This window comes from Aedes albopictus, chromosome 2 (assembly GCF_035046485.1).
Source record: "Aedes albopictus strain Foshan chromosome 2, AalbF5, whole genome shotgun sequence".
In the NCBI taxonomy this organism is placed as follows: Eukaryota; Metazoa; Arthropoda; class Insecta; order Diptera; family Culicidae; genus Aedes; species Aedes albopictus.
Window position 1 is genome coordinate 294900800 of NC_085137.1, and position 13123 is coordinate 294913922.

Below are 13123 nucleotides of genomic sequence, written 5' to 3' on the forward strand. Positions count from 1 at the left end.
TCACTTTCTGCACTATTATGGTAGAATGATGAGCACGAGGATGTTGATGTGTGGCTCTTGTTCCTTTTCCTGTCCGATTGGGGGTCCATTATGAGTTGCCGTTAGCCGATATCCAGGTGTCCGGGTCCGTTGCAGCATATGCTCTGAAGAGGGTCAGGTGCCAGCTGCTCTCGGGGGGAAGAGCAACTGACGAAAAATTGCAAGTGCCGGGCTGGGATCGAACCCATGACCATCCACTTATGAAGTGAACGTGTAGCCACTACGCTACGGGCCCTGGCAATTTGTTCCTTTTGTCACCCACAAGTTCCAATAAAGTTTTGTTTCAATTCTATCAAGTCTAAGCACTTTTTTATGAAACATCCAGCAATTTGTGCTGATAGGGCACAAAGTTGTACCGGATTCTAGCAAAAAAAATTGCTTAAAAATCAACTATTCATTTTGCTGGTTTTTGCTTTGCTGGATGCGTTTAGTGTGTAAGTTTCATGTTCGAAAGTTGAGTACTCAAGTAAATTTACTATTTTTTGTAAATTTTAACTTACAAACTGATCAAGTGTTTAGTATGAGGAAAAACGTTACTTTTCCTTACGGAAAAATAGAACGGACTATTTTTCTGCGCAGAAAAAACTACAGCTCTTTAAGATTTACAAGGGAGGCGTTACCAGTGTAAAACGTTTTTTCCTTACTTGCCTACTCAAGTAGTTTTCAAGCAAAACCAATATTTGTCCATTATATGCCCTATATTTTTGCACAGTAATAGAAACTAGCCACATGTGAAAAAACGTATGCAGATGTATGAAAATGATTGCAGAAAAGAAAAGCTTTAAATGTTTGGACCTAGGACATGCTGTAATAGGCTCCTAAAGGCCTATCTCAATTTTTGCATAATTTGATCAAGCATTGATTAAAACGACATGTTTACTCATTTTTCAAGTATTCCTATTAGGTAAAGCCCATAAAATATATTTTTAAAAAATTTAATAATTTTTGCAACTCTCCTTTTTTAGCACTCTATTTTGGGTAAATTTTGTTTACCGTGTATGTCAAACAGGAACATTTGTTGTCAGAAGTGGTCAATGTAATGTCTTTTGCAACCCGCCGTTTCACTTTTGTTACGTCAAGGTTGACCTCGAATGTCAAACAAGACCTGCTCATCATTATTTTAATTTCGAGTTTATTAACTCACATCATTGTTTAAGTTTGGAAAAATTACCATTGAGATCAGAAAAGCATGCTCCTTCGTGTTATACAACAAAACCGGGAAAATATTTTTCATTTTAGGACCCTATTGTCCCTACCATTTTAAATTTGAAGGTAGGGATTGTGATTTTACTTCGAAGATGAATTCCAAGGGAATTTGCTTGAGCTGGTTGGAAATCGCCGTTTAATTTCAAGGGGCGTTTCAATGCGTTCTTGTAAAATTATAGACTTTTATGTTAATGCTCTTATTACGTTAAACGACCTCTAGACTGATTCTCTGTAAAATAATATATGTAACACGCATTGAAAAGTTTAATGCTGAACTTTTAAACTAGAATTTTCCATACTTTTTATTACGAAAACTTTTTATCTCGACGAATTCTTCCGAAAACGCATTGGAGCACCCCTCCGACTATGCTCCTCCATCCTTGCTACCATCAGCTGGCAGCATCGGCAGCATGAGCAGCATAAAAGAAATGTCAGATTGAATCAAAACAAACCACACCAACCGAGAGAGAGAATCTCACGCACGTGTTGCTCCTACGTTAAGTATGTCAAAGCGATGTGTCAGTTTGATTTCTGTCTCGCTCTGCAATCGAACGACGATTCCAACGGCGATTCGAACGGCGATTCCAAAAACGACGGTTCTGATTCGTCGTGTTCAGTTAGCAAATCCACGTACAATAAATATATGCCACACATCTTTATTGAATACCGTAAAGTGACCCGACGTATGCGAAAAAAGTTATACCATTGACAAAGTGTAGTGAAATATAGAGATTTCCTAATTGATGATATTACTTTGCATGCGTAGGTAAACAATAAGAGTTTTTAGCCTATGGTGCCAAAGCTCTCGAGCAGATCCACCTTTCCTCGAAAACTGTGCCTTGTATATAAATAATCACCATTGCAGTACAGAACAAACGAAAACATCATTTCAAACCAACAAAAATAACTTACTCAATAAACTCACCGTGAGTAAAATGAGTAATACTCACGCGAGAGTATGACGTCATTACTCACGCGTGAGTATACTCATACGCGAGTAACTCACAGCGTGAGCATTACTCGCAAATGAGTAAGGTGAGTGAGTATTTTTTACTCGTGAGCATGAGTTTCGCAACACTGGCAACAGTCTAGGACTATTTGTTTTGGAATGATACCTGACTTTGGTATCCTGCAGTATGTGACTGCTATTCGTTCTTGCTCGGGTACCAGAGTGTATCGGTTTTTCAGAATCAGAGATATTAAAAAAATGATCGGTACCAGTACTACATACAACCCTGATTTCAGGGAAGTTTTGTAGTGTTTTAGAGATTCAATGCGCTTTTTTCGGTACATTCAGAAAGATTCAATGGGCTTTCAATAAGGTTTCAAAAAGATTTCAAAAAATAAAAGTGATTTCGGTGGAAATGTACCACCTTGAGAGTTCCTTGGCGGGAGATGCCGCTGGTAAGATCCTCGACCTCGAAGCTTTGCAGGACAACGACTACCAGGGACATCCTTGAGCAGAGGTTTGGCAATAAGCGGATGATCCTAGAACCGCACATTCTGGGCCTCCTAAGCCTTAAACAGATGACAAGAAGATCGTCGAAAGAACTCCGGAGTCGATGAATGTACCCGCCACGTGGAGAACCTCATCAAGCTTGGGCAACCGCTTTCAGGAATGTCGGAGCTGCTCGTGTTGACCGTGCTCACTCGCGCATTGGATGACCAGACCCGTGAGTTGTGGGAAACATCAATCAACCATACGGAGCTTCCAGTGTACGAGCAGACGTTTTAGTTCCTGAAACAACGATGCGTCGTTCTGGAAAGATACGAGAGCATCCAAGTTCGTGCCATCCAAGACTTCGCATGCAGCGTTAGTAGTACCGACGTGTGTGCGACATCTGTAACGGACAGCATCCAAATTTTGAGTGTTACGTGTTCCAGAAGCTGTCCGTGGATCAGCTCCATACAAAAGTGAACGAGCCAAACAATCAACTGAGCCACTGACTTTTCCATTCCGGCACAAACCCTACACTACACAAAGTTTAATCGGGAGAAAAAGAAAACAGAAATTCAATCCGATTTACGGTACTCCTTCGGTAGTTTTATCAGAATTCTCAGCTGCACTTTTTTCGTGTGACCGCATGCGGCCCTCAAGAAGACTTTAAAATAAATTAGAAAATGGCCCGCTCATAGGCTCCATAACAAAAATCCGAAATTTCAACTCACTTGATTTTTTTTATTTTTAATTTATGGCAATTCTTCACAAATATTTGAATGAGAATAAATATTAACAAATGAACTACTGTATTTTTCAAAAAGCAATTTTTCAACACAATAACCGTACTTCTCTATCAATCTTTGCTAATCTTGGTCACAGTGTTGTGGAACAATCTTTCTAGAGAGTATATTATTAGAAAAAAAATTGTAACCACTATAATTCATCCATATCCGAGAACCAAATTTAAAATACTTATGTTAAAATGATGATGCATAAAAAGTAAAACCATAAAAAAAGTGTTTCAAGTTTTTTAGATCCAATCTGAATTCATGACAGAATTCCCAAAGAAATTCATAGAGAATTCACAGTTAAAATCTTCAAGAAATTTCAAGGCAAATCAAACATATTTTCAAAATAAATTAGGACCGATACACTTAAAAGCAATCCACCTAAAATTCTTGCTAGATTTTCTGTAACAATGTTTCATCAATTTTGGGATTCAATTTGAATAGGTCGTGAGGTTTCTAAGTAAAACCAAAGTCTATAAATCCATTTTTTTAAATATAAATTTCTACCCGGATATTGTGTTGAACCACATTTTACTCTAATCAATTGAAACATTGAATATCCACCCTAGGATCTGCGTTTATGGTGACACAAACCGGTTCCGTCGGTTCCGTAGAGAGCGTTGTGTGGAATTATATGAAAGGAGCATTTGAAGTGAGGTGTGTTCTATGCTTCTGTTTTGCTTACGTACCGGTTGAAAATGAGAGTACATCGCGTTTAAACAGCGATTCAAAACGCAGCACACTGTACCTACCTACTCCAAATTAATAAGCCGTATTGTCGTGTTCACATATTCAGCTGAATTGAGCGTATGTAATTTCTAGTGGTGCCTTATTATGTCCAAGTGAAAGTGATGCACTACGCAGAGCAAAATCTACATACAATTCGTGCAACCTCTCGCTCGCTCTTCGGTACACATTTGAGACGAAGCTCCAATAGCAGGAAAAAACAATAACATATTTTTACCTGTTCCCATTTTCTATGAAGCGTTTTTCTACAGGAAAAGTGCCAATGCTATCTATTATTGTTGTTCCGAAAAAGCGAGCTTTTTTTATGCTCCATCACACCGCGCCGTAGACGAGCGAACACAATCACATGTACTCTCGCTCAGCATGGCTATTCGCAGATATTTCTTTCAAAGTTTAGATTAGACACACCATTTCAAAAGCGGAACAGTACCGCTAGTTGCAGACTCCCGTGAGCTCCAGTTTTGCTCGCCTTATGTACCGACGAATTAGTGGCGTGCTTTCGAGGCAAGAAAGTTGTAATCACGATGAGCGACCGTCCCGTCAACGTTGAACAGGAAGAATTAGGCCTCCGGTTTAACGTTCATTACTCTGACACGGTGTATAATGGAATGGGATATGTATTCAGTTCAGTTTGTTTCCCTGCACAAAGCACGAGCAAGCTTCAAATCGTTTCCCCGTTACTATCAATCACCACGATCTGAAAATGGTTTTAGGATGGTTTAACTGCCGTTCGTTTTATGGAAATGTCAGTAGATACACAGATCCTCAAACTAGTTGCAGAGGCCTTTCACCAGTTTCAACGTAAATATGTTATTTGTCTGTTCAAATGACTTAATTTTTTAAGAATTACATCCAAACTACGATCCCTATAGTCACAGCTGTAAATGCGTGGGTATTGAGCTTGTCCTTGCTGAGGGCGATGGGTTCGATTCCCGGTAGGTCCAGAAACTTTCGTAATAAAAATTTCCGTGACTTCGTTAAGCATAGAGTATCGTCGTGTCTATCTATTTGCTGTTATGTCCCAGTAAATTTTGAGCCAATTGATTTAATTTTGAAAAATAATGAAGTAATTGAGTTTTAGCAGCATGTGCCCAGAATAGGTCCACCAGCCCAAATGATCCCATTCCCTATAAAGTGGCATTATGGCGAGTGTCTTTCTTATTGGCGGAATTAGTACGGCCCAGGGCGAAACCGAAACGACCGTTGCGAGAAGGGTCCCTCCTTTACGTTTAAGGTCAACGGCCTGAAGGACTCGTCCAGGGTCGTCCGCCTTCTTAACGATTAGGCTCGGATGCCTGTGGTTGGATTACGCAATTGGCAGTGGATTAACCCAATCTGTATAGACGGACACCTCATTCTTTTTGAAAGTGTTTGATGGGCCCTCATCTAATTTTATTATTTACTAGCTGGCCCGGCAAACTTTGTCTTGCCAAGATGTGGTTTGACAAAACATCAGTCTTTGCAGCACCGCACTTTGGATTGGTTTTAATTCGATCGGGTTGGATTTCTCCCCAGCTCATTAAATTAATAACTTTCACTATTTTTATGCCTTTTTAGATGATTTTCATATCTTTTTCTTCTTATAAACACAGACGCCATGAATACGAATCGAACCATGCAAGAGCCATCCTGACCGGTTCATCCATTCAGGAGCTTTGACGCCTCAAACGAACTTCAAACTCATTTTTTTTTTTTTTTTTTTTGTAGAGTGACCAGGTGGAGCTGCAGGACAGCTGATAGCAAAGCCTGGACCCTTTTCCCAACTTTCCCCCTACTAGGACCAATACTCACGATGGACTAGACGATGTCGTCAACTTGAGCAAAGTGTGTAGTAATTAGCATTGGGTCGTAGTAGCTTTTAAAAATACTGTTTTTAACTTTTCCCATCGCAGCTACCAGAGCTAGCGTTTTTAGCCGATATGGGCAACTAGTTTTTCTGACAGCTTCCCCAAACAATATTCAGATAATATCCTCAATTATTTTATAATACATTCTGAAAATTATTTCAAGCTGATTACCAATAGTGTCAATAACCGATGTTAGTCATTGACAGCACCAGCATCATCCCCAAATAACTCACATATTAGTGTTAGATAACACTTTTTGAGCTTCCATTCGATATTGTAAAGAAATTTGTCAAACCCTATTTGTCAAAATATAGTCAATAATGTAGCAAATTGTGTTCCTAATTTCGCTAGTCGTCTTCTGCATATCTGTGATCATCTCAGTCCAAAGTAATATTATATCCATCGTAACCCTTTACATTGTCAACCGTCCTAAGTCCTAACTAAATTCCTGCTTTTTTTGATCAGTGAAATAATACCGTCTAAGATATAAAAACAAAAAAGTTCAGTCAACTGAAAAATGATAATGATTATTTGTCAACTTTTATAAATTCACAAAACCCATAAAAATAAGAAATACAAATATAAACTCCTATAATCAACAGTTTTATCTTTACCTAATCAGTCCATAATTTTCAAATTGTAATGAATCTAATCTGTAAGGCTGTAAGTCAACTTATTCTAGCGTCCCCTGTCCTGTGTACTTTCGATTTCAAGTAATGAGTGTAACGGAGAGGCCTCCCCTACTCACTCTTGCGTTACGTTAAATTTAACAATTATTGTTAAATTGGAGAAAATTCAATGAATACAAAGATTATGCAAGCTGAATTATAACTTGTCTTGAACTTGTGATAAATGCACAACGGATACTCCTTTGGTTCCCATTAGCACTTACGGCCGATTCCTTCACTTGCGCTCAACTCGTAAACCAGATATATCTAGCTCAAAGTCCAAGCGGTGGTGAATAAACTGGCACTAAAGTGCTAATGGGTTAAGCCCTCCCATCGCGTCAAGATTGAATATCCAGGGGGAGGGAAACTCATTTTTATATATATATTCTTTATGATAAAACGATGTCCTGGTCAAATTTTCAGCTTAAATCCGATAACATTTGGGAGATATTGCTGTGTGCGTTCAAGATGCAAATGGTGCCCAAATGCGCTTCAAACGCGGTAACACAGTGCTACCAAAGGTAACTTAGCAACCATAGTCAATGTCACTGCCGCCAACCTACGATTCCAAATCTCCTGCTGACATCGGATTACAGTCAGGTCTTTTTTTACGCGGTTTTCATTTACGCGGCCGCGTAAATGAAAACTCCATACAAAAGAAAACAACGTCTTATTTTTGCATGATTCGTCGAGAAATGGTGACTTTTTTACGCGGTTTTTTTTTAATTTTGAACTGAGTTTTTTTACGCGGTACTTATCCTCTGCGTAAAAAACCTGACTTGTTGTGACCTGTACTTGTTAGAAAATCTTACCGTATTTGGTGTTCCCGCATTTGATATTTGCGTTTTGAATGCACACAGCAACACTACAGCAAAGTGATCCGATGCTTGTAAAAAAAATTGTCAGTGATCATTTAACGGTGGGTTTCAACAAAGTTTTGTGCGGCTCGTGAACTGATTTTCATATGAATAAGAATGCGGGCAGCTGACAGATCCCAAAAACACGGATGTAAATAAGAACTTTTTCAATATTTTAATATTTCAACCAGTACATGGGAATCTATTGATATAAAAATGCAGTGGCATACGTGGAACCACATATACCTCTCGAACGGAACGTCTAATTTTGGTCGTCTTTGTTTTGTTGTTAAATTTTCATCTAAGGAATAATTTATTTCATTTTCATTTTCATTTTGCAGCATTTGGTGGGGCAATGAGAGCGCAAGAATAGAGTTAATAAACTAGTTTATTACCTCTATTAGCGCAAGTCAATACAAAGCCGATGATAAGGAGGGGTAATGCCTGAATAGTCTTTGCTGACCACATAAACGCCATAGGATAGGAAAAGGGTATTTTGGTGTGGGATAAGGATGTTGGTACAGACTTGACAATATCAATGCTATTCAGATGTAAAATAATTTTAAGGCTCAATAGTGAATCGCATACCTTCCAAAACCAAAAAACAAAAATCCACAAAATGCCAAGCAAGTCACAGAAAGAAAAAGCACCCAATTGTTAATTTAGTCAATTATAACAAACGGAAACTTCTACCCTCTCCGACTCGCCAGTCACCCCGGAAAAAATGTCCCTTCAGCTCTGGAAAATATATTATTCCCAATTAAGCCTTTAATCGAATTGTCCGCGTGTGGTCTTGTAGTACCCCTTCTAGGTAAGAACCAGTCATTGCCATACATATTAAATGCTAGACATGACCCCATGGATAGCATTTGCATATGTAAAAGCTTTGCTGATGTGACTTTCCTATTAGGCAATTCTCTCATCTCATGTTTGTCTTCAAAACCTTGTCTAGCATAGAAAATTGAAGTTAATAAACAATACATTACAAGGTTCGAATTCCCATAGAATGAGATCATTCATTCGCACTTCAACACCATAGAAGATAATTGGCTGATTACAGTACAAATGCGAAAAACCTCCCTTTTCCCCTATCCGCAACCCGGAGACGCGCCCTGTTGGATTTCGAAAGCCTCGGAGAATATTACAAACCTTTAATGGCATTCCCACACATTAATCCACATTGCCCATTCATGGGTCTGACTGGGCCTATTACCCTCCCTCAGTTTGTAATATTCTCACCAACTTGGAATTATATTTTCCCGACACATAAATGACTTCGACAAATGTTCGATATACTAGGCAGCAGCATGATCAGTATAACTATATCAGATGACTTGACGATCTTTTTTTTACAAAACTGTTTGCCATTGCTTATACATTCAGCTATTCCAACTGTGAATGCCGGGCAACTCACTAGAACAATCCGTTCCCAGCCATCTTAGCAAACTGCAGTAGAATCACTTGGCATAATACGGAACCTCACGGTGATGGCGACTTGTTCCGCCAACAGTCCACTCGTCAATGAGGCAGCATCACACTGACGACGACCCCGTCATGGTGCTGGCTGTCACTGATGCTTGCTAGGGGAAATACACGCATGGGAAATGGTACTCAGCTTTGTTCATACCCCACATTCTCCCTCTTCTCCGAAAAAAAATGTTCTCTTACTAGCAGGCTTGTTATTTTTACGCTCAAACCTTCAATTTCGTTCTCTTCATCCTTATGGCACCAAAGCAACAAGATACACTTCAAGATACAAGAATTAAGACGAATGGCCACATTTACTTTTTTGTTTAGTAAACGCACTTTTGTTAATATCGAACTTATATCATTTGATTGATAACTTGCAATGCTAACCGATCATCTATGGGGTTTTGCCGAGCTCCAATAAAAATAACTACAACACACGCAGTTGGGTGATGCGTTTTCTCTCCTTCAAGCGCACGTCTCGTTATGTAGCCGGCCCTGTTTTTCTCTCACTCAAATCAATCGTTATTCACGATTGCGAAAATTCGACGCATTCAACGAAAACGAACATATTTTGTAAGAATTATTTGTCAAACAAGAAAAAAAAACAAGAGATTAACGAATTCGAGATTTATCAGACTAAAGAATCCGTATATCACACAAATCCACTTTCAATGCTTCAATGTGATGGTACAGATGGACCATATATAACACACAAATGTCCTTCATTATACGAAAATAGATTCTACAAAACGAGTTCGAAAGAGGTTCTACAACATATTTTCAGTAGATATGTATTCATTGCGTACTTCGAATTTTAAACTGTTTTACGATATGCAATTTTTATGGGCGGTTTTCATTACACGTCCCTGCATTTCCTCACGCACAGCTTTCGGCAGTTATCATGCAACGCCATTTCCTTAGACGGGTTTCTTTACACATCGCTGCATTTTCCTGATGCAAACCATTTTCGGCAGTTTTTCAATAACGCCATTTCCTTGGACGGATTTCATTTCACGTCCCTGTATTTTCCTTATGCAGAAAAATTTTCGGCGGTTATCCAAAAATGCCGTTTCCTTGGACGGTTTTCATTACACGTCCCTGCATTTTCCTTATGCAGAAAAAAATTTCGGCGGTTATCCAAAAATGCCATTTCCTTGGACGGATTTCATTTCACGTCCCTGCATTTTCCTTATGCAGAAAAAATTTCGGCGGTTATCCAACAACGCCTTTACCTTGGACGGTTTTCACTACACGTCCCTGCATTTTCTTTATGCAGAATAATTTTCGGCGGTTATCCAAAAATGCCGGTTTCTTGGACGGTTTTCATTACACGTCCCTGCATTTTCCTTATGCAGAAAAATTTTCGGCGGTTATCCAACAACGCCTTTACCTTGGACGGTTTTCATTACACGTCCCTGCATTTTCTTTATGCAGAATAATTTTCGGCGGTTATCCAAAAATGCCGTTTCCTTGGACGGATTTCATTTCACGTCCCTGCATTTTCCTTATGCAGAAAAAATTTCGGCGGTTATCCAACAACGCCTTTACCTTGGACGGTTTTCACTACACGTCCCTGCATTTTCTCTATGCAGAATAATTTTCGGCGGTTATCTAAAAATGCCGTTTCCTTGGACGGTTTTCATTACACGTCCCTGCATTTTCCTTATGCAGAAAATTTTTCGGCGGTTCGACACGCCATTAATTTGCCCAACCAAAAACCCGAGCAAAAACCAACCCAACCAACCAATGCCGCGAGTATTTTACGGCAACATTCACAATAGTCAAACACCTCTACCATCATGCACATCAACCTGTTTGCATTTACCGTTCAACCGAGCGACAACATGAGCATGTACGATCCGAGGAATCAACGAAAGCGCGACCATCCATGCCGAGCAAGAACATGAAGAAACATGCATGCAATCATCGACCGACCACCTATCCACAGCGTGCTACCAGTCGACAACAAAAATCAACCACGTCACCGCGCCTTCGTTCATGTGTTTGTGCTAGAACCAAGGCTAAAACAGAACGCGGTTGGAAAAACAAAAACTTTCCGCACTCTAGCTTTCGTCAGGAACCGCAGAATTGCAACACCCACTTCACTGTGTTTGCAGCACCACCACACACTTCACACACCAAAACGATTTGTTTTCTCTCACTGTTTTTATGCCAAGTGATTCTACCTATTTTATGATTAACTTGTTATTGATTATGATGCACTCCTGGCAGGATCGCCAATGTGAATGCCGGGCAACTCACTAGAACAATCCGTTCCCAGCCATCTTAGCAAACTGCAGTAGAATCACTTGGCATAATACGGAACCTCACGGTGATGGCGACTTGTTCCGCCAACAGTCCACTCGTCAATGAGGCAGCATCACACTGACGACGACCCCGTCATGGTGCTGGCTGTCACTGATGCTTGCTAGGGGAAATACACGCATGGGAAATGCTACTCAGCTTTGTTCATACCCCACACCAACCATTACTGCAAAGCACATCGGCCACATGCCCAAAATAAAAGTTTCCTGGAAGATATAATCCAAGCCCAGGGAGTTTTCATCTAAGGAATAATTTATGAAGCAAAATACAATGAGGAATGAAGAGTTTTTAAAAATTTATCTTGCATACTTGCACATGGAGACTTTGACTTTAAACGTAAAAAAAAACGCAGTTGGCTAGACAAAGTTTGCCGGGGACAGCTAATCTATCTATATAAATAAATATGGAATGGTGTTTGTATGTTACGAATAGGCTCGGGAACGGGCCAACGGATCTACATCATTCTTTTAGTGTTCCATTCGTGCAGGGCTCCGACGTGTTCGTATTAAGAAATAATTGGGAAAACGTGAAAGTTTGAAATTCCATTTTGAGGGGCATTTCTTCATGGAACCAGATGTCAAAAAATAGAGTAGGCAGGCAGGACGACGTTTGCCGGGACTGCTAGTAAATTATAAAAAAAATGATGAGTTTGTTTAGTTTGGTCTGGATCAACTCTGAGTTTACACAACATTTGCTAGCCTACATTATTTATACATATATACTAGCTGTCCCCGGCAAACTTTGTCTTGCCTAATGCGTTTTTGATGTTTCAAGTCAAAGTCTCCTCGTCATGCACGCTAGTTCGTAAATACCCATTAAATAGGCCTTAAGTACCCATTTTTTTTGTAACACTACAAGGCTGTCAAAAAATGGGGGTTTTCTTACTTCAAAAATGGGTATTCAAACCCCATTTCGAAGTTTTCTTTCTGAGGAAAATAATGGGTAAATAGTACGCATGATTGTTTGTCATTTTTAGAACCGCCATTGTTGGTCTTTGCTTGGGTCTTTGTGATTTTCAAAAGAAGCATGATTAGTTCAGTGATCAATTGTACCGAAAAAACGACATCGAAGACGGAGAGGATATTGTGATTTAAATCGGTAACATGGTAGAGTGTGAGTACATATAGCATAGCGATATTGATAATTCTGAAAAAGATTAAACACATATATTATTCATTGTTGTTGGATGATAAAGTCCCGGAAAGGACGGGTCCCCGATGTTGTGATTCTATAAACATTGAAAGCCGGATCCGCTTCAAAAATGAAGGATAATTAGATAATAAGATATAAAGCTAACTGTCCTTTTATATTGCCTGATAAATATATAATTTAAATATGTACTTTTTCTGCTTTTCCATTTTTAAAAGTCTTGTCGAATACCCTAATTTCAATCTGCAATATTGCTCTCGAAATACATAATGAGGTTTTTTAGTTGGAGATTAAGTGTAAAAAATACCCATTTTATGAAGTTTGTGGCCAATACCCAATAATGGGTAAACGGCAAATACCCATTAAATGGGTTAAGCTTTAGTTTGAAATGGGTACTAAATAAAGTACCCATTAATGGGTATATTCAAACTAGCGTGTGGGAGGTTTTTTTAAGCCTATTGAACTCAAAGTTGGCCTCAAACATTTCCCAACCAAGATTAGTTATAGGACCATGTTTCGGGCAATTTCGTCGACAGAAACCCCTTATGACGAAGAGAATTAACCTGCCGATAATACACAAAGTCAC

The 13123-nt window shown here is 39.2% G+C and overlaps 1 protein-coding gene across 4 annotated transcripts in view; it reads right to left on the bottom strand.

Annotated features, from left to right (window-relative positions):
• The window catches only part of LOC109414263 (ras-interacting protein RIP3), a 77808-nt gene that overhangs the window by 63762 nt on the left and 923 nt on the right, over positions 1-13123 (bottom strand). The window lies entirely within an intron of this gene.